Source organism: Dipodomys spectabilis, unplaced genomic scaffold, assembly GCF_019054845.1.
Source record: "Dipodomys spectabilis isolate Male_0828 unplaced genomic scaffold, ASM1905484v1 ptg000783l, whole genome shotgun sequence".
NCBI classification, from domain to species: domain Eukaryota; kingdom Metazoa; phylum Chordata; class Mammalia; order Rodentia; family Heteromyidae; genus Dipodomys; species Dipodomys spectabilis.
In genome coordinates, this window is record NW_024871460.1 from 7,419,519 (window position 1) to 7,441,218 (window position 21,700).

Consider the following 21,700-nt stretch of genomic DNA (forward strand, 5'->3'; position numbering starts at 1 on the left):
CACATGGGGAAAGAACATAGAGAGCAAGTAGCAAAACCTCTGTGTAAGGTTTTGGTGTACTCCAGACCACAGCAATGTGGCTCAGATCAGATGGAAAACAAGAGCACAAGGAAAGAACTCATTCTGTGTTTTGGAGGTTGAGAACAGGACTTGCTAGGTCTTGCCTCTGCTGTGGTCTTGGTATGAATTTCACTTCTCTTTAAAGCCTTCATATGATTTCCTCTGTGAAAGGAAGATACTTGGAAACTTAAGTTGTGGTTAAAACAAAAGCCCTCTTCAGTTTTTAGATGTAGCTTGGGTGGGAATGAGAACCTCTTCCTGGTTTGCAGTGGATTGTTTTCTCTGGGAGGCCATGTGGAGAGGTCTGAGGGGGGCTGGAAGCAATCCTTACTCATCTACCTATGAGGTTCGTCTTGATTTTGGCATTGCATGGCAATATTCACTTTCCTTGCCTTCTCTTCTCTCTTGTTTGAATTGGACTGGATATGTTCTGAGGCATTATGGGAATGGGCTCCCAGTTCCTTAATCTACATGGGCTAGAGAGTACTGAGGGCAGACTGTGGGATCCACAGGCCTGACTGGCTTTCCTTTCTTTTTTGTTTTTCTTTCTTTTTTTTTCTTTTGGTGAGTAAGTTATGCCTTTATTTTTCATAAGAGAAAAAAATGACAAGTGGCAACTTGCCTTTACAAGAGACATTAAAGAATATTAGAATAAAGAGCTATCTGTCTCATAGAGACGGAAGCCTCAGAAAGACTATTATACAGCTTATAAACAAAGAATTATTAAATAAATCCAAGAATAATACACTTCTTTTTTGATGGTACCAAGGTTTGAACTCAGGGCCCTGAGCTTACTTAGCTAGCATTCTACCACTTGAGCCATGCCTCCAGCATGTTTTCTTTTGCTTGTTAACTAGAGATTGAGTTTTGAGGATTTGTCTGCCCAAGCTGGTCTTGAATCACAATCCTCCAGATCTCAGCCTCCTAAGTAGTTAGGATTACAGGTGTGAGCTACTAGTGCCCAGAGAATATACATTTAACTAGATCAAAAATGACAACATGAAAAAAAATGATCACATGGAACCCATCAAGTGGTGTGTGACGAAGAAAAAGGAATATCTGGAAATCCACATACTGGGTATTCTCTGTTAAAATCAAGGAGGCTCCACTCTGTTTATTAAAGTATCTGTGGATATAACTGTGTTTTTCTAAATGTTCATTAGTGATACTCAGTCTTGTAAGTCTGGTTCCATAGTAATCTATAATGTAACTAGTTCCATCTGAAGGTCCAACAGTCTGCATTGAAATAAGAATAAAATTAGTTAGGCTCCCAATTCCACAAAATCCTACAGTGCAAAACTTTAATAAACCTAGAAAAGAAGCCAAGGCAGGGTATCCAAGATAAAATCGATCTGCTCCCAACCATCCAAGAAAAAGAGACAATGCAACTGCTACTTTGTATGAATAGCCATTTACATTTCGGCATGATATGGGCTTGAAAAAACCAATTTCATTTCCAGTAAAATGTTTTTTGTTGCCACTGAAATCCTTACAAGTTATGTTGGGTGCTGGAAAACATGGGACATGAGCTGTGTAGTTTGTACAGTTAACTGGTTCTTGTGTAGCATCATTTATTTGGGGATCTTTACAAATATATTGTCCCACTTTGAGGTCCTTGCACTTAAATGTCTCCTCATTCCCAGCGGGGGCAGCCACCCAAGGTCTCCTGGTGAAGGTCATGAGCCACAGGAGGCCAGCAGGTGGGCCTGGAGGACCACTGGCTTTCCTTTCTTTATCCTGCTAGGTCCTGTCTTGTCTCTGTTCCCAGAAGCTTCTACCATCTTCCATGATGCTGTGGTTGTCCAGGAAAGAAAGCAGTATTTCTCAGAGAAGGATCTGAAGCAGTCTGTATTGTGTATCAGCCTTATTGAGATAATTTTTTAATCTTCACACTCCTGACTGCAACCTGGACCTACTGAATTGAAATCACTGGGCCTGGGGTCCAGAAACATGCACTCACTAGTGAGTTTCCTTATTTTCAGTCAGCTTGTTTGTGTCTAATACATTTTAGTGATTTTCGTGTGTGTGTGTGTGTGTGTGTGTGTGTGTGTGTGTGTGTGTGTGTGTGTGTGTTTGCGCCAGTCCTGGAGCTTGAATTCAAGTCCTGGGTATTGTCCCTGAGATTTTGTGCTCAAGCCTTGTGCTCTACTCCTTGAACCACAGCTCCACTCCCAGCTTTTTGGTAATTTATTGGAGATGAGAGTGTTATAACTTTCCTGCCTTGGCTGCTTTGAACCATGATCCTCAGATCACAGCCTCTTGAGTAGCTAGGATTACAGGCGTGAGCCACTAACTAGTCAAAATTTTGGTAATTTTTATCTATAAAATTTAATTTTGCATTTGGAATAATAGTAATAACTAATCTTTACTGAAGGTTAATTATATACCACTACTGAGCATTTTTCATGTTATAACTGCATTAATCCTGAAAAGTCTCCATGTGAGATAGAATTTGCCATTGTTTCACCAGAATGGATACTGAGGTATAGAAGATTGAAATAATTTTGTTCAAATATGTTTGAAGTCTCATTTATCATATTGTTTTTCGAACTGCATATACATAGTGATGTTTCATGAATGAGTTGTCTCTTGTTAGACTGAGTACAGGGGACTTAAACTTCTACCATAGCCTAGGATTCCACTTGACTTTGATTTAGATTTTCTTGTGTGTGGCTCCTCACCTCGTCCTTTGCTTCATCTACTTGGCTAAATGACACCCTATTGCACAGCACTGAATTTCTTGCACACATTGAGTTACTGTGCTTCTCTGTGGGGCCAGGTGTCTGCACAGTGTCCTGTGATCACATCTGGAACCATTTTCTTGGCATGGGCCAACACCTGCACAGATAGAAAGCTGTGGCCGGCCCACGTGCTTGTTGATGATCCCTATCTTGGGAGGCTCTGCAAAGAGACAAGAGAATCTGGGGTTTTCCCAATGTCTGGATATTGCTGGAAGAATTGTTTTCTTCTTAGTGATTCTAGCTTAGTGTCTGAGAAAAAGTTGGCCATTGAAATAGAACCAGCCCAAGCAGGTCTGAAGATAAAAATCAATCATTCCTTTCATAGTACTCTTTTTACTTTAAGTTCCTGGTGCTTGCAGTCTCATGAGGAATTTGCTAAAGAAACGGCCTCACAAATGTCAGGTGGAGAGAGTTTTGATGGATACAGATGTTAAGAGCTTCAGAGAATAGTATTTAGATAGAGCACGGTGGATGGGCATTTGTTCACATTTTCTCTAAACCTTTCAAAAAGAAGTGCTTGTTACATCCCCAAATTCCTAAGGTAGATTTGTTAGTTTTAATTACATTATAATTATGGTCACAATGAAATGATAAAACCTAATCTTTATTTTTTTTTAAGTATTTTTTTGGGGGTACGGTCGGTCGTGGGGCCTGAACTCTGGGCCTGGGTGCTGTCCCTCAGCTCTTCAGCTCAAGGCTAGCACTCTACCACTTGAGCTACAGCGCCACTTCCAGCTTTTTTCTTTTTGCTTATGTGGTGCTGAGGAATCGAACCCAGGGTCTCAGGCATGCGAGGCAAGCGCTCTACCACTAAGCCATCTTCCCAGCCCTAAAAAAGCAATTTTAAAACATAACCAACTTTCATAATGGTGATAATGGTGATAGGGTTGGTTGTAACAACCTCAAGATTTATAACCAGTTAACTACTGGCCTAATGTTTCCATGTGATTTGTATACGTTTCCTAAGCTGTTAATAATATGAACCCATGAGACTGTCAGACAGGTTTTCAGAAAACCAACTTACATACAGCTTTCTCTAGAGTTGATTCCTCATGGTTAATTTGAACACTCCCCTTCTTTCTCTGTGGAAAATGTGGGTATCGAACACAACTCTGCTGGAGACATGGCCGTGTAGAGATAGATGGATTAATTGGTTTCAGTCCTGTTTTTAATTCTAAAGTTATCCTAAGGAAAAGAGAAGTTAAATAAAATGAGGAATGTGGGCACTGGTGGCTCACTCCTGTAACCCTGACTATTTAGGAGGATGAGATCTGAGGATGGGATTTGAAGTCAGCTTGGGCAGGAAAGTCCTTGATACTCTTACCTCTAATTAACCACCAGAAAACTGCAAGTGTAGCCGTGGTGCATAGTAGTAGAGTGTTAGCCTTAAGCAGAAAAGCTGAGGGACAGTGCACCAAAGCCCTGAGTTTAAGCTCCATGACTGACTGGGGAAAACAAAAAGGAATTGACAAGAGAGATGTGCATACTGGAAGTTTGGGCTTTTTGGTCGAAAGAATAAAATTTAGGTTTTCTAGTCATGTGCTTTCTTAGAAAATTGGAAACTTTATTTAAACAACAAAAAAAGACAAAAGATAAAGAATTCTTAAGGCACAACCACTGCCCACATCTGGTGCTTTCTCACTACCAAACATGGTGAATATTTTATTTAGAGTCATAAATTCTGAAGAAAAACATAATGTTAAGGAATCAGTTCTGTAGAAAATTGTTTCTAGAAACTGCCCAATAAATAAGTGGGCTAAAGACTTAAAGAGAAACTTCTCTGAAGAGGAAAGAAGGATGGCAATAGACACATGAAGAAATGCTCAACCTCCCTAGCCATAAAAGAAATGCAAATCAAAACAACATGGAGATACCACCTCACCCCAGTTAGAATGGCTAAAGTCAAGAAGTCTAACAACAACAGATGCTGGAGGGGATGTGGACAGAAAGGAACCTTACTTCATTGTTGGTGGGAATGTAAACTTGTTCAACCACTTTGGAAAGCAGTATGGAGGTTCCTCAAAAGACTCCACATAGAGCTCCCCTATGACCCAGCAATCCCACTTTTGGGCATTTATCCCAATGTTTACAAACAAGACCACACTAAAGCTACCAGCACAACTATGTTTATTGGAGCACTATTTACTATAGCTAAGATATGGAACCAACCCAGATGCCCCTCAGTAGATGAATGGATCAAGAAAATGTGGTATATATACACACAATGGAATTCTATGCCTCCGTAAGAAAGAATGACATTGCCCCATTTGTTAAGAAATGGAAAGACTTGGAAAAAATTCTATTAAGTGAAGTAAGCCTAGCCCAAAGAAACATAGGTCCCATGGTTTCCCTTATTTGCAATATCTAGTATATGTCTGAGTCAAGCAGAAAAGGTCAGATAAGGTGATGTTAGGGAAATGAACGCTAAGATATGTATTCAAATGTTTTTTTTCTTTCATGCGATTGTTTCTAACACATTTATAAGATTATTTCTTTGTTGCTTTGTATGTCCCTCCCCCACAGTATAACCCCTGCTTTCACTGTATGTGATGTCGGTATAATTTGTGGAGGGGAAGGGAAGAAACAAATCGTTTAAATAGGGATACAGGTGGACCCATTGCAACAATGAGATGTACAAGTCGTCGTTATGTTGAAAATGAACTTTGCAACTTTGGTGGGGGGGGGGCTGAATGGGGAGGGGGAGCGGGGAGGATTGGGTGGGAGGGCAGAGGGAGGATGGGAAGGGATGGGAAGGGGAAAAAAAAGAAAATTGTTTCTAGAAAATTGTTTCATCATTGGTGGTTATATATGGAACTTACAATCTAAGTTTCAGATTTGAGAAGCTTGGCATTTACTTTAATTCATCCAGGGTTTTGTGTTAGAGTCCTGATGTGTGCAGTACTGTGCATGGTCTGGGTACCCCACAGTAAACCAGACAAACGGGATCAGGGTGAATAGAGTTCATTATAGTTGTTTTTCCTTTTAAGTTCCTGCTTTGATATAGGTATTTTGCAAGTTGTAGGGGGGAAGAGTAAAGTGTTTAAATTGGAGGGAAAGTCAAGCTTTAAGAAAATGAAGATGACCTGTAGTCAAAATCCAGCTTTGCCAAGTAGAACTCAATACAATTCCTGGTTGGATTCATCAGTGAAGGGACTAATAGTTCCATGTGGAGACTCTTGGGCCTACCTTGAGGTGCTCAGAGATGCTGGGAATGCCATGGAAGAGGAAGCTTATGGAGAAGAGACAGTGCATTGGTATAAGCGAGATGCTGGAGAAAAAGCAGGGAGGAGTGAAAAACACAGAAAGGGGGAGTGTACGAAGGAGAGAGTCCAGTTACCAGGCTTTGTATTGAACAGAGAGATGATGCAAAGTACGGTGTGTGTGTGTGTGTGTGTGTGTGTGTGTGTGTGTGTGTGTGCGCACGTGTAAGTGGAGACATTCACTTGAACATGACAGAAAGAAATAGCTGATTTCATTTCTGGAGAGAGACTAGGACGTTGAATCTGGAGTGCTTGCTGGTTCTTTTTTATTTCTTAAAGAATTCTTGGGGTAAAAGATTATAATAGGCCTCTCAGAGTAGCTCTGTTAAAGGATGGCTTAGCACTCAGAGCCTACTACTTTGCTTATTCATGAAGACAACAATACAATAGATTCATGTCAGAGAAGAAGCTACAGTTAGATATTGCTGAAATAAACACACAATACCAATTCTATTGAGAACATAATTATAACAATTCTTTAAGCCAAAGAATATCAGGTTGGGAGAAAATGCACAAAGCTATAACTTGCTTAGTGCAGTATCCTAGGAAAGTAATTTGTGAATTAGTTTGAACAGTTAAACATTTGCTTAAATCACAGAAAATGGTAACAAAAGAGCCTACAATGGACATTACCCCGAGTTAGCACAAGTTTTGAGTTAAAGAAAACAAAAATCACTGCAGCTACCCTTCCCCCATTACTTTTCCATTCTGCAAAGTTAGAAAAAGAGTTCACATGAAAGAAATTATGTTCTTGGATTTTCAGTGAACACTTTTCTAGAGTGTTCCTTCCTGTAATCTCTGAATCCCCCTCCCTGCCCCGCAAATCCTGCTTTCCCTGGGGCCACAGAATCTCCCCACACTTACCGCAGCCTGGACATGTGGGCGCAGGTGGAATGCACCTGTTTGTGGGCCATTCCAAGAACTCTTTTGATCCTCAGGGGACCCTGCCTAGAGATCTCTTGGCACTGTGCTATGTCTGTGCCAGGCTCAGCAAAGGGCTTCTTAAAGCACTGAGCTACAAGGTGATAACAGGCAAGATCTGTGCCTACTTCAGGCTTTCTCCCTGATATGAAGAAGAAGAGGGGGGGGGAGAGGAAAACACACTCTCTCTCTCTCTCTCTCTCTCTCTAGCAACCCACAATGACAGGGCAGCTGTGTGCAGAGCAGAAGGGAAGTTGTAGGGAGAGATCTGCGGTTTCTCCTTGGAGAGCTGGTGAGGTGGGCATGGGTAGGGGCATGGGTATGATTGTGGTTAGTTGCCCAAAGTTTTCAGATCCCTCCCTGTGCCCCAGAGGTTGATTTAACATGCACACATGCATACACACACACACACACACACACACACACACACACACACACACACACAGACATAATTTATTACTTCCTTTGCTCTACCGTTCTGTGTCTAGCAGTTCCAAAGAATGGCACTTGAGTTGGGGGTAGCCAGAGAGGTGGGCAAGCAAAAAAACCTTTTTCTTATACTTCAGGACCCTAGAGAGGGAGAAGGAGAGGGGGAGGGGGAGGGGGAAAAGGGAAGGGGGAGGGGAGGGGGAGGGAGAGGGAGAGGGAGCAAGCTGGCAGAAGCCATCCCATTCCTGGTGATCTCAATTATGTCACAACTTAACTAGTCAGGTCTCAAGCTTGGACCTAGGTTTTTCTGGTTCCTTATCATTTTTGGAGGCAGTGGAAACAAATAAACTTTGGTTTGTTTTCAAACAACTCCCCTCAACCCCCTTGATGTTGGTTATAGAGGATTCACTAGCTAGTTTCTATAAGCTTCTTGTTTCTTTTGACTCCTATCAGTCACTGTTTATCCTCCATCTCTTCTCTTCCACAGTCTCTTCCTTACAAAGCTCTGAGAACGCTGTTTGTATGTTAAGTCAGATTGTGCGCTCATTGGTTGAGAACTCCATGTGATGCGGTTCCCGCCAGGACCTGGCTTTTCTGTGGCTTTGCTGCCTGCTGCCCTCTCCCAGCAAACACTCCCTCCGTTACTCTGGCCTCAGAGTTCTTCATGGCTCTATCTGCTTCTGTTGCCCCAACTCAGCCACACAGTGATGTCCTAAGCCCCCTCCAGCCCAGGTCACCTCATTGCTACCTTGTTTGACCTGCTCTTTGCTTGACACTCCCTCCCCCATCCCCCACCAACAAGTGGGTTTTCTTAAAAAGCTTTCTTTTGTGAATTCACCTGTCTTTGGCATAACAAATAATGAATGACTCACACACAGTAGGGCTCAGGAATTATTTGGTAGGTATGTCATCTTTTTATTTCTCATTTGCATCTTCTTTAAAGATTCCTTTAGGAAAGCAGAGAAAAGAGAGGAATGGTTTTTTAAAAGTATCTAAGACAAGTTGCATACCTTCACAATAGAGGACCAGGAGGTGATCCTTTTCTTTTCTTCTTTAAAAAACTGGTTGTGGGGCTTGAATTCAGCTTGAATTGGGCTTTGTTCCTGAGCTTTTTCTCTCAAGGCTAGCACCCTACCACTTTGAGCCAAAGCCCACTTCAGGTTTCTGGTGGTTAATTGGAGATAAGAGTCTCAGGGACTTTCCTGCCTGATGTTGCTTCCAACCATGATCCTCAGATCTCAGCTTCCTGAGCTAGGATTACAGGTATGAGGCAACAATGCTTAGCAAAACCACAAATCTTACTTGGGTGTGGTGGGGATATTTGGAGAGGGAAAAGTCTTAAAAATCACATTATTGGCCTTGTCTAAGTGTTAAGAGCAGGAGAATGGTTCTTGGAGAGAGAATTTAAATTTGCTTCTCCTGTTCTGAAAAACAGAATTAATTTTGAATAAGAGAAAGGACTGGTAAGCAGAACTTTAAAATGACCTGAAAGACTTCCACACCCTGGTAGGCACATCTCCTACTTCCAGTTTCTCTGTCTGTCTGTCTGTCTGTCTGTCTGTCTCTTGTCAAGGTGATATACAGAGGGGTTTCAGTTACATAAGTAAGATAATATGTACATTTCTTGTCAAACTTGTTACCCCTTCCCTCATTTTTCTCCCACTTTATGTTATCTCTTGAACTGCCATATAGATGCTCTGAAAAGATTTTGACAGGTATAATTAAATAGTTGACCCAGGGAGATTACCTTGAGCAGCTCTAACCTAATCCTATGAGCCTGAGCCTGGATACTTCTTCCAGACAAAGATTCACAGGGCAAGGGCCAATGTCTAGCTTTGGAGAGTAGGGTACAGGGGAGCTTATGGCAGTAAATGTTGATGTCCTAGGTAGCTCAGAGCAGCCCTTTGTCTCATGGGCAGGCAAGGGAATGGAGACTGGATTCTGCCACATCATGTGTGCTCAGAAGAAGATCCAAGGCTTCAGCATCCAACATAGCCTAACCCACACTGTATATGACCTTGAGCAGAAAAGGCGGCTGGAACTGCCCAGACTTCTGACTGCAGAACTATGAGCTTCACAGAGAACACTAGAGAAGTCCTTTAAGCTGCTGTGTTTCTGGTATATTATCACATCTGCACCAGCAAACTGATAAAGAAGGGTCATCTCTTTCACATATATAATCGAGCAGGAAGGGGTGGGGGCGCGGGGGAATAAAACACCCAAATTTTAGGAAATTAAATGCAGGTTATACTTCCTGCATTGCCTAAAGGCAGTAAGCCATGGAACCCTGCTCAGTGTTGCTGGTTTGCTCCTTAGGGACTCGGATAAATGAATAGATAAAAAGTTTTTGTAATTAGTAGATCAACTGTTTATAAATTAATGGGTAGCTCCAAAATACTAGAGGGGACTGAAAATAGTTTCTGCCAAGTGCTTTAGCTATTCTTGGAACAAGCTTATTCAGGCATTATAATTTGTCTAGCAAACCTCTCTCTATAGACAGCACAAAGATTAGTTATAGCCCTTCTCCTATCTGAATTACTGTAGTTTCCTTATTAGCGAAGTGGGAATTGATAACCTTCTTAAAAAAAAAAAACCAAAACAACAGTAAATAAAGCATTTAAAAATCCTGTAAAGAGAAAGCCTTTTACAAATATGGTGGTGTCCATAGATATTTTCCTACCCAGGCAAAATTTTACATGTGTTTGCATAAATAAGTTCTCTTTCTTAAGGCTTGGGCAAAGCCTCCTTATAGAAGAAACTCTGTGAGTGCAGTCAATAAAGTCACGAAGATGGCCCTTCTGAAAGGAAGCCAAGGATGTGTCTGAGAGCTGGCTTTTACATAGATGACAGCACAGGCCTAGGAATGTGGACAACTTCTTGCTTAGCCATCACTCCCCCCCCCCCCCTGCCATGCCAGCACTGTATGGGGCTGCCCTGCCAGCAGGACGGGAGGTGTGTGTACTGGTGCCTGAGGACCCTGGCCTGGCCTTTTTGTTTACTAGAGAGGGGACAGTGGCCTCTGTTCTCTAGCTGCTGTGAAAACAGTTGTTGAAAAACCAAAGCAAAGTTTCCACTGAAATAAAACCATCCAAACAAACAAACCTCCATTAATGGAAGGCCATTGGGTTAACATTGCAGAGCACTGGATTAGAATCTAATTGATGGGAGGGGTTGGGTTGGGAGGGATGGAGGAGAATGATGAAAAGAGTGGTAACAGTTAAGATGTGTTGTACTTATAAACTGATTTTTTTGAATAGCAACCCTTTGGTACAACTACTTAAGGGTAATATATGTATGAAAGGCCATATGTATGTTTGTTTGTGTTCTTCTTGGTGGGGGTTGGGGGTTGGTACTAGGGCTTGACCTCAGGGCCGGGGTACTCAGTCCCTTAGCTTTTTCAATCAAGTCTAGTGCTGTCTACTCCGTCCACATCTCTAATTCCAGCTTTTTACTGGCTAATTGGAGATAATAAGAGTCTCATGGACTTTCTTTTCCCCACTGACTTCAAACCATAATCCCATCTCAGCTTCCTCAGTTGCTAGGATTATAGGCATGAGCCATCAATGCCTGACTCATATGCACAGTTTCTAATGGAGATTTTCACAATGGCATTGTGTATATTGAGCAAAGGAATCTTTATCTGTAAAGAGCTCTCCAAAGCTGAAATAGATGCACAGTATCTGGCTTAGTATGGCTCAAATCTGGGTGATTATTTAGGTGTGTTCTGTGCAGTGGTTTGATTTGCACAGCTTGTGTGTACAGTGAAGCTCTCCTTCGTGTGTCTCTGCTATGTGCCTGGCCTGGCCCCTGGGCTATTCACCGCACATTGCTGCTGAAACCACACCGCAGTTTCTGCATTTGAAGAGCTTGTGGTCTGCTACAGGGGATGGAAAAATCACCAATTATTTAACATTGGAATTTAGATATCGTAATTGTGTACTGTAACCTTAGTGTCAGAAATTTATTCTGCGATACAGAAGAAATAAGGCATAGGTAGTGGTAAGGCATAGAAATATATGGCAATTAGGAAATGTATCTGAGGAGGTAGCTTGTAGGCAGAAATAGAAATTCAATATGAACCAACCCCATTGCTCAAGGCTAGTTAGTGCTCTACCACTTTGAGCTGCAGCTCCACTTCTGGCCCTTTTGGTGTTTAAATTGGAGATTAGAGTCTCATGGACCTTGGGCTGGCTTCAAACTGCCATCTTCAGATCTCAGCTTCCTGAGTAGCTCAGAGTAAAGGCATGAGCCACCGGCTCCCGGCTCTATGAGGTTTCTTTAGTGTCAGGGTTTAGGGAAACCATCGAAGGTTGTACATCACAGGATTTCTGCGCTCTGTTTTACATTCTATAGTTCTCTCCACCTACTCTTTTGACAGAGAACACTCTGAAGAGATTAGATATTCAGCATAATAGGTTTCTATTATGAAATCTCTGAGCATAATTTACGTTGGTCATCCACACACCCCTCCATTACCCTCTACTGCCATCCCTCCCACCGTCCCCTTCCTTTCGGGGGAGAGAGGTGCCAGGGGAGCTGTAGTTCAGAGGTCTGGGTTGGGTGCCTGGGTGGTTGGTTCAGTGGGAGTTTATTTATTTTTTTACCTTTGGGTATCGCTCCCTAACATGTTGCCCTGTGTGTGAGCTTCCCACATATTCTGCTCTAGAACAGAGTTGTGGAAAGATAAGAGATGAAGAGCCAAAATATGGACCATTGTGTTGCTGAAAATTATGTGTCCAATGGAACCATGAGTTGCTTGGTCTGGTTATTAAAAGAGTAATAGGCTGTTTTTTTTTTTTTTTGGGAGGGTGTGTATTTTCATTACCCCAATTTTTGGTAGATATCTACTATGATATTCTAGATTGTTCTATTGTCTGGAGGATGCTTTCTCATTTTTTTTTTTCTTCTTTGAGACAGGGTCTTACTATATGGCCCCTTCTCTTCAGTCTCCTAAGTACTGTGATTATAAACCTATACCACCACACCTGGTAATTTTCTTTGTTGGTGTTTAATCTTCCCTTGGACTTCTATTCCACTACAGAAGATTTGCCACCTGCTATCATATGATTGCCTCCCCTCTCCTAATTATAATAAAAATATGCCATTGTAATCAATAATAAAAATAGAAATAAGTATTAGACAGGGCTAATGAAGACCAAATGCTGGGAATTGTAGCATGGACTTGGAGATGAGTGTGTCACTGAGTCAGTTCCGTAGCGTTCACGTGGAGATGGGCTTGGCAGTGGAAACTCTTCAGCTCTGGTCTTCTACAGTGGAGCTTGGAAATGCCTCCTGCCTGGTGTCTGTTAGAGCTTGCATTCTGCCATCATACTGCATGCTCCTGCCATCTCTGCCGGCTGGTGCTATGCCCTGGATGTGCTGGGTATTACCTCACTGAGCTGAGTCTTCCCAGCTTTTCTACTTTCTTGCTGCTAATCACCAGAAACACGTCCTAGTAGGTCAGCAGTAACAATGTGACTCATGTGGCTGCCACACAGTTGAAGATAAATCTTTCTGGGCTGCCTGGGCATGAGGAGTTGTTTAGTGTTCTCTTTTTCTCTTTCTAGAGGAGGACCCAACTCTTGTTATCACACTTACAAGAAGCAGAACTACCACCTCCTCCTCTTCCTCCTTCCTCCTCCTCTGCCTTCTCTTCCTCCTCCCCCCCCCTCCTCCTCCTCCTCCTCCCCCTCCTCTTCCTCCTCCTCCTCCTCCTCCCCCTCCTCTTCCTCCTCCTCCTCCTCCTTCTCCTCCTCCTGCTCCTGTTTCTCCTCCTCCTCTTTCTCCTCTTCTCCTTCTCTTCCTCCTCCTCCCCCTTCTCCCTTAAGATGAGTTGTAACTTTTACAGAGAAAATTTTAGATAAGAAGAACTTTTACACATTTGTATGTGACTTCCAGATTCCTTCAAGTATCCCAGAATTCACATTAAAATTCCAAAGCAGTGATGTACTGGCTGGAGGTAGCTGACAAGGAATGGGGGGGAAAAGTTATGAACTAATTAGTCAGTTTTGTTTTGTAACCGCTTAGTAGGGTATGTGTGAAATACAAGTGTGATGAGTGGAGGTAGCTGCAGAATGTATGTGCTCAGAAATCAGAAAGCAAAGGGGGGTGCAAGACCTTTGCGTTTCATTGGCTCCCTGTATTGTTCTTTACTAAATCATATTCCCAATCCTTGGGGGTTGGGGGCATTGTTTCACCCACCTGTTCCTACAGAGTGGCCTGTGAATTGCTGTGGCCCGGGAACAGGAAGTGATGTCATCCTTACCTTCCTCCAGACCCGTTCTCTTTCAGGATATCTGATAGTTGTTGTGACCTGGAATTCTTTGGAATGAAACCCAAGCACTGCTGTGTTTTCTCAATTACTCTTGAGTTAAATACCTGGAATTTAAAGAGCTCCCCTAAGGCAGCCCTCTTCCTGTGGTGGAGAATCCAATCTACTGGTTAACTGCTGTGGTGGAGCTTCCAATATAAACACTTTATTTTGCCACATAATCAGGGAACTGGTCTGGGGTAGTGGTGAGGAGTTATTTCCCAAATTGCACAGTTGTCTGCTGTAGTCTGATTCTCTGCAGATCAATGGCCAGGCCAGGCCATTGATTGTATATTGATACTCATTGGTTGACAGAACCCAGAGACTCTACTAAGGGGACCAGTTAGTGTTTCCTAATGCCAGGATTAATCTGCCTCTTAAAACTTCTGTGTTCTTTCCTCCTTTAATGGACATTGGATGTTCTTTGTATATGATTGACAGATTTTAAAGTGCTGATGGTCTGCAATGAACTTCACATCCTCTTTAACCCATTAATTCCAGCATCTAGCAAATTTTTCTCCCTAAAGGCACTTGCAGAAGATTTCCCCCCTCAAGCTACTCAGCATCCATCCTGAGGGGGGCATTGGATATGTGGTAGTTTGTACGAAAAAGTTTTAGAATTTAGAGTCCTCTTAAGTTTTCCTAGATTATGGATTCTCTCAAGTTCCACTGTTAACACTACTCCAGGAAGCAAACACTCTAGCCTTAGGATCCACATCATGTACCTTTCTGGACCAGACCTAGGACCCCAGTGTTTTGACATCATCATTTTTTTTTTCCTACCTTCTCTCTTATTTTGGATGCTTGGTAAGGATCCACTAGAGTCTCTAGCCTTGCTTTCTGACCCCACCAGCTTTGCTTATCACTCATCAATTCCCTTTGAACCTCCTTCTCCTCTGCTCCTATGATTCCCAATCTAGACTGAGATCCCTTCCCTTCCCTTCCCTTCCCTTCCCTTCCCTTCCCTTCCCTTCCCTTCCCTTCCCTTCCCCTCCCCTCCCCTCCCCTCCCCTCCCCTCCCCTCCCCTCCCCTCCCCTCCCCTCCCCTCCCCTCCCCTCCCCTCCCCTCCCCTCCCCTCCCCTCCCCTCTCTCTTATTTCCTTGAACTATAAATTTATGCAAAATGCCAACTTTTATATGTCTAGCCACCTGGGTTTTGTGCCCTCTTTACCATTTGCCATGTCCTCCATGCATGCACTCAGTCTTTTCCTTTGCACGGTGTTAGACTTCATCCAAATGGAGCTCGTGTTGGATACTCTTTGTGCCTAACATCTGTAACTAAGCACAAGGCCTCAAATTCATTCAGGAGGTTCTGTGTATCTACAGTCTTTGCTATTGCTGAGTGTATTTCCCGTTGTATGACCATGCTGTGTGGCGTGTCCATCATTCTGCTCCGAGTGAACACTACAGTCATCTCAGGTTTAGGGCCACTTAGGAATGAAGTTTTCAGGCATGTTCAGATACTTAATCTTGGTAAAACCGAAGATGTATTTTTGTTGGCTGTACAGCCACACATGAAATTGTTGGATAGTAGCATGTTTGCATTAGATTTTAAATGGATAATGAGAAAATTTGATATTGGGAATGGTGTTTCATAATAAACCCAGGGTATAATATTTTCATAGATTTAGAAACAGCCCTCATATATATATGAACACACACACACACACACACACACACACACACACACACACACACACACACACACACACACACACACACACACACACACACACACATTACTTTTGTCACTTAGCGATAAACTATTTCTCCAAGCCATCAGTATGTTTGGAACACTAATGCAGGTGTGTTTACTTTTAGTTCTGGGCCTCTTCCTTCTTAACTCATGTTATGATTTTTTTTTTATTAGCCTTCTTTATCTTCTACTATTTAGCCTGTGGCTGGGGGGAAAAATAACATGTAGGTCCAGGGGCACCATTGTCAGAGTCTTTCTTCAGAAATTACTCCTGCGTTGACATTGAACTAGAGATGACAAGTTTGTCAAAGCATTTGAGGTGAAACGAAAGGGTACGGAGGTTAGTTTTTCAAATGGATTTATTTGGGCAGCAATCATTTATGAAGCACTGTATGACACCATTGATCTGTCCAGTGCTATAAAACATAGCTGTGACTTGCAAGAAGCAGACAGGTTGGTATTTGAGGCAAGAAAGGAAACTATTGTTTGCCATGTACAGGAGTTGTTGCCCTGTGTTCCAGGGGAGGAAGGGGTTGGGGTAGGAGGAACATGAAAGCCTGGAGGAAGGTGATCTGAGAGGACTCTGACAAGTCCTGAAGGAGGACATCTTAAAGAAAGAGAAAAATTTAGATCACTAGGGAAGACCAAGTGGGTAAGTGGCTCTGTATTTCAGGCAAAGGGACCAAATAGCATATTTAAGGGAATAGAGGCCATGAAATAGCTTTATCTATCTAGTCGTCAATTCAGAGGTTAAAGCATTTTTTAAAAAATTCCATCAATGGTGTTATTGCTATATACATTTCTAGAATGTCTCTTTTGGAATGACTCTCACAGCTAATTTTCCAATCACACCAGAAAAATTACTCTTAATACTTTATAGCTTTGACCTAAATGGGTGTCCCCAGCTGGAGATGCACCAGCTTTGTCTCCTGAACACTTTTGGCTCATTCCAAGGAAATGCAATTTGTCTTTTGAAGGCTTAAGCCTTGCCACTACGGAGAACATTGAAAAGCTTGCGCATGCCCCGGAACTCAGAAATCAATCGCAAAAGGCCAGTTTTGCACAAAAAGCATTTATCACTGGAATACATCTATCACTTTTTCATGTTGAGGTTCATGTTCCCAAAGACTCAGCTTTCAATCAAGTTTTTATTTTAGAGATTGGACGTCAAAATGGGATCATTTTATGTGGCGGGGTAGGGGCAGGAGGAACGAGTAGAGAGTGTTTATTGCAGCAAGCCCAAGTATTTTTTTGAGGAAACACTGCATTCTTGTAAAATGGAACTCTCCTGGATTTGGTTAAACTGGCTGGGAGACCATGGAAACAAAGGTCCCCAGAGAGATAGCATTGAGAAGCAGCAGGCAGATATTGATAATTCGTGCAATCAGCTCGAAGCAGCTGAGAGATGACAGATTCCGGAAAAACCAAGCAGACCTAGAAGCATGAGGAAGGTCAGAGATAGAATCTGGGCGGTCAAAGGTGCTGGCACAGCTCAGACAACAATCACTTCAGTGTTTTGCCTCCAACTATATTTTCAGAAGTGACTTTTTCTTAGTCTGTCTACTGCTATGATATGTAATCAAGTATAAACCAATGGCTCTCTGCTATCTATCTGGATTTATCATTTATTTCCCATTTATTTGATTAGTCCACTCTGGTTCTTTTTGAAGCTGGGAATGAATGGTTTATGACCCCATGGAATGGGTGGGGATGGAAAATACGATAAAGATTTTGCTTATATACAGATGTTCTTAGTTGAGCGGTTAAACAAGTAGGGTTCGTCTACACTGTTCTAGAAAGTTACTTATAATCCAGCTGAGTCATTTCTTGTTTTCTACTTTTCTTTAAGTTGGCTCCAGCAAAAACACATAAAACCAAGTACTTTTAAGCTCTAAAACATGTGCATGTGTCCCCCCCCCCCCTCCCCCGTCTTTGTATCTTCTACGTTTATTTTTTTAAGGCAAAGTCCTTGTATTAATTACATAATAACTGCTTGTTTGCACATTGTTACCAATACTTTTGGGGATGAAGATCCTAAAGGTTGCGGAAGTTTTCATCTCTGTTCCACACATTACCCTGCAAAGTTAGTCAGACCCACATTGTGGGTCAGCCCATGGTCCCAAAAGAAAAATGAATTAAGAGCTTGTAAGGTCAGGAGTTGTGGATGTTATGGAACTCATTGCTGTTTCGCTCTCATCCTTTTAACTCATTGTGTGCTGTCATCAGTTCATTGTTTCCTGATGATGACTCAGTTGAGTCAAGGAATGAGAATCTGTCAAGATTTCACCCTTCCACATGGAATACCAGCTCTTCATTTCTCACAAAATGAAATATTTTACCTGATTTTAGAAGTATCACATACAGCGTCCTTATCTAAAAAGTCCCACATCTAAGATACTATATTATCTGGAGCCCTGATATGACCCACAGGTGGCAAATTCCACACCATAAAAGTTTCATGTACAAACAAGAATATGTTAAAGAATTACCCTCCAGGATATGTGCACAGTGTGTATATAGAATTTAAACGAACTTCATGTTTACACTTGGGCTTCATCCTGAGATGCCTCATTATTTAGATGGAAGTAATTCAAAATCTGAAAAATCTAAATACTCCACACAAATCAGAGATACTCAGACTTAGCAGTTAGTGTTCAAAACCTACTGATCAGCCTTTAGGTGAGTATCTCTGAGTATCTGTTATTTGATTTCTGAACTTCTTGTTTTCTAGTGAGACCTATCAAAGCTATTAAAAAAAAGCTAAGGCATTAAGCACTACTTTTGCTGCCATATAATTGTGCATGTGTGTGTTGTATGAATATATGTGTGTTATGTGAATACGCTGGAGTATGTTATATGGCTATACATTTCTTTCCCCAAAATAGATCTGCTCTCTTGATACTTTGTCTCCTTCTTCCCATCTGATCGAAAGCAGTTAAAATTATCTTCATCTGTCAGTTGACCTTTCCTGTACCTACCCATTATTTACTAATTTTACAAATATCCAGCACCCTTGTCACATATTTGCTTTTCAAGTAGCAAAGAGTAAATAGTCTTCGGCATTGTTAATGGCACTGAAAAAACAATCCACGGGCAGAGGTTATAAACTATCACATGCTTGCACAGTTGCTTCTCTGCTGTTCTCTGGAATTTAGGAGATTCTCCTGACACCCAACTCCAACTCCATTCATTTTTCTGCTCTGCAGGGGTCATATGTTATGAATGATCTCCTTGGTCATCCTGAATTGCATTTGTGTACTCCTTTTTGGCTATCAAAGAGGTTGCCCGGAAAGAGTCCAACCTAGGTGATGATTAAGCACTTATCATTCATATCACCGTAGTTAATTTACTCTATAAGTTATAAATCCTCCTCCCCGCTTTTGATGAAGAAGAGGAATGGCTCTTTATTAGAAATACTAGTTTGACGAGTTTCCCTTATCTTTCTTGCAGTTGGATTATGGGGATCATGGGAAATTTTCAAAATTTGTATTTATCCTTCATTGAACCTAAAACAAAAAAATGTCCTTAGATTATGAATAGGTTGCTTTTCCAGTTTGTCCTCAAAATCATCTCTCTTGTTTCATCCCTCCACATCTCCCTAGTTCTCTTCATTCCTAGAAACAAGTGCCTTGGAGTGATTTTGAGCAAGGGGGAGGAGTCAGGAACTGTTTTGTGACTCTAAGACTCTGCTGTGTTTTATGGTTGACCACAACATGTGATTTCTACTTCAGGTATTTGCCCCAGTTATTCAGGACTTTGGGGCCAAGAGACTGAGGAAGCATTATGGGAGGGGCAGAATAATAATAATAATAATAATAGGAATGATAGGTTCATTTTTCTTCCCGTCATTAGTGAATAAAGGGGTCTGGTTTAAGATGAGTGCAGGTGGCTGGCTGTCGGCTACTCCCTTTCCAAACAGGAAAATTGGAGAAAACTTTGTGTTTCCGGGAGCTAAGGGCAAGCCCGTGCAGGCGAGGACCTTAGAGGCAAGACTGCAGGCTGGCACCTGGGGGCGGACTTCACAGGCCTGCTTCTGCTCCTGGGAACAGGGCCAGAAGGGGCCATCACAGGGTCAGAGGACTGATTCTGTTTTAGAACGGTGTTGCCAGGTAACCACTGAGGTGCCACATCCCCTCAAGACTCCTGGGAGAGAAAGTATTCTTACTGCCTTTCTTTTGCCAGGTGGAACAATGAAGAATACCCAGGATTAGTTATACTATATGAAAACAGAACAGAACAGAAGGGGACCCTTAACCCTCCTTGTCTAACACAGGATGCCTTTTTCTTAATTCAGATGCTCAGTTCATCGGGGTTAGATTTGGGGTCCATTTCCATTAAATCTGTGTTTTCTTACTCTTCATTGCAAGCACACAGATGACCAGATTTCAGTGGAGTAACTATTTCTCAAAGGGTGGTTTGTAGATAGTATTATGTTCTATCTGTGTCCAACTCGGTTAGAAGTCTTGAGGTTGGGACTCAGGAGAAGACTTTCTGCAAGATACTGTGGTGCACTGAAATATGAGCACCATGCCATAAAATGTGTCCAGTGTAGAATCGGTCTTGGGGATAGAGGTGGCTTAATTAATCTCTCTGCAGGCTGTCAGGCTGAGTGTGAATTCTGCCTAAGAGCATCTGGTTTTCTTATTTTATACAGAAAATTGTGGTTTGGAGAATTTTAGTTACTTGTTAAAATTCTCCTGGCTTCTTTGTGGTGGAACGATACTCGGACTGGTTCTCCTTCTTCTACCCCATAGCTGGCTGCTTGCAAGCCTTTTAGAAATCAGCTAATCAAGGCGACTTGGATCCATTTCAACACTGTCAGTGACCCTACATTCAACATAAAAGATGAGTCCTGTGAGAAAGACTGCTCTGATTCACACTCATTTGAATGCTTGGGGGGAAAAAAAATCAGTGCATTTCTTCAGAGCTCTCTGTAGGAGGTGGAAAGATTCAATAAGCTTGTTGAAAAGATTTCCATCTCACACCACACACATGCACACACATAAAACCAAGCAGCCCAGATCTGTCACAACCTGAAGGAGGGGACTGGCAAACATGTTTAATTTATGCAGGGTTTTCATGGTGTTTTTCAGTATTTGGAAGTGGTTTCATAAACTCTTATATTGAAAGACTAGCAAAAGGATTAAGCTAGATCCTGGTGCTGGTGGCTTGTGCCTATAATCCTAGCTATTCAGCAGGATGAGATCTGAGGATCATGCATTCAAAGCCAGCCTGCACAGAAAAGTGAGACACTTATCTCCAACTAACCACCAGAAAACCAGAAGTAGTTCTGTTTTTCTAAGAGGTAGAACACTAGGCTTGAGCAGAAAAACTCAGGGACATCACCTAGGCCCTGAGTTCAAGCCCTATAACCACCACCACCACCACCACCAACAACAAAATGATTAAGCTAGAGTTTTACAGTGGTCTCATAGGTAAAGCGAATTTGTACTTTTGGGGCTGAAAAGAATATTTTAATGTAAGATATTCTACTTACTGTGAAAGAGGGTCTCACTGCGGTTGAAATTTTTAGTTTGTAAGATTGAACCACTGATTGCTGTACACTAGTGAAAGTGATTGTTTTTGGAAAACTATTGAATTCAGTTCAGAAACATTCAGAATATCTAAGTATATTTTATTCATTTTGTGTGCATGATTTCTCTTTGAGGTAGTGTGAAAGAATCTTCTTAGGTAGGAATGGGGGCCGGCTGGTGACAGAGATGAGCCCAAATCTTGCTTGCTTTGGGTTGGATGTAGGAGGAGCTGCTCATGAAAGATTTGGACCCTGCCTCATGCATTGGTAATAAATGTGGCCACTTTGTTTTGTTTCCTAATTGTTTTGCTTGCCAAGGTCTTACCTTCTCTGGCAGAGACAGTAAATCGCTTTGCACTTTGGGTAACACCCTGAATAAATAGTATGGGACACCAGGAAGAGATACATGTTTTTTCACCCATGCTACGTTATTGAGTGCCTTCTGTGCTTTGTACCATGTATCTATCTCCAAGTTCCTCATCAGAGCTGTATACTATACAATTTATGCTTAAATAAGGTAAAGCTTAATTAGAGGGTGAACCCTGAGGATGAGCAACACCTGAGTTCAAACCTGAGCTGTCATTCTTATTGCCCCATTAAAAAATAATTTTTATTGTGTACATTTAAGCTCTACAGTATTAATGTCCTATGACACATATTAGACAGTAAGACACTGACCATAGTACAACAAGTTGACCTATCCACCATCGCAAGTTGTTAACTACTACCCATTTAGGAAGAGTCAGGATA

The 21,700-nt window shown here is 42.0% G+C and overlaps 1 protein-coding gene and 1 pseudogene across 1 annotated transcript in view; one reads left to right on the top strand and one right to left on the bottom strand.

Annotated features, from left to right (window-relative positions):
* Positions 1-21,700, top strand: part of Ext1 (exostosin glycosyltransferase 1) — a 276,731-nt gene that overhangs the window by 110,806 nt on the left and 144,225 nt on the right. The window lies entirely within an intron of this gene.
* Positions 1,178-21,372, bottom strand: LOC122102397 (annotated as a pseudogene).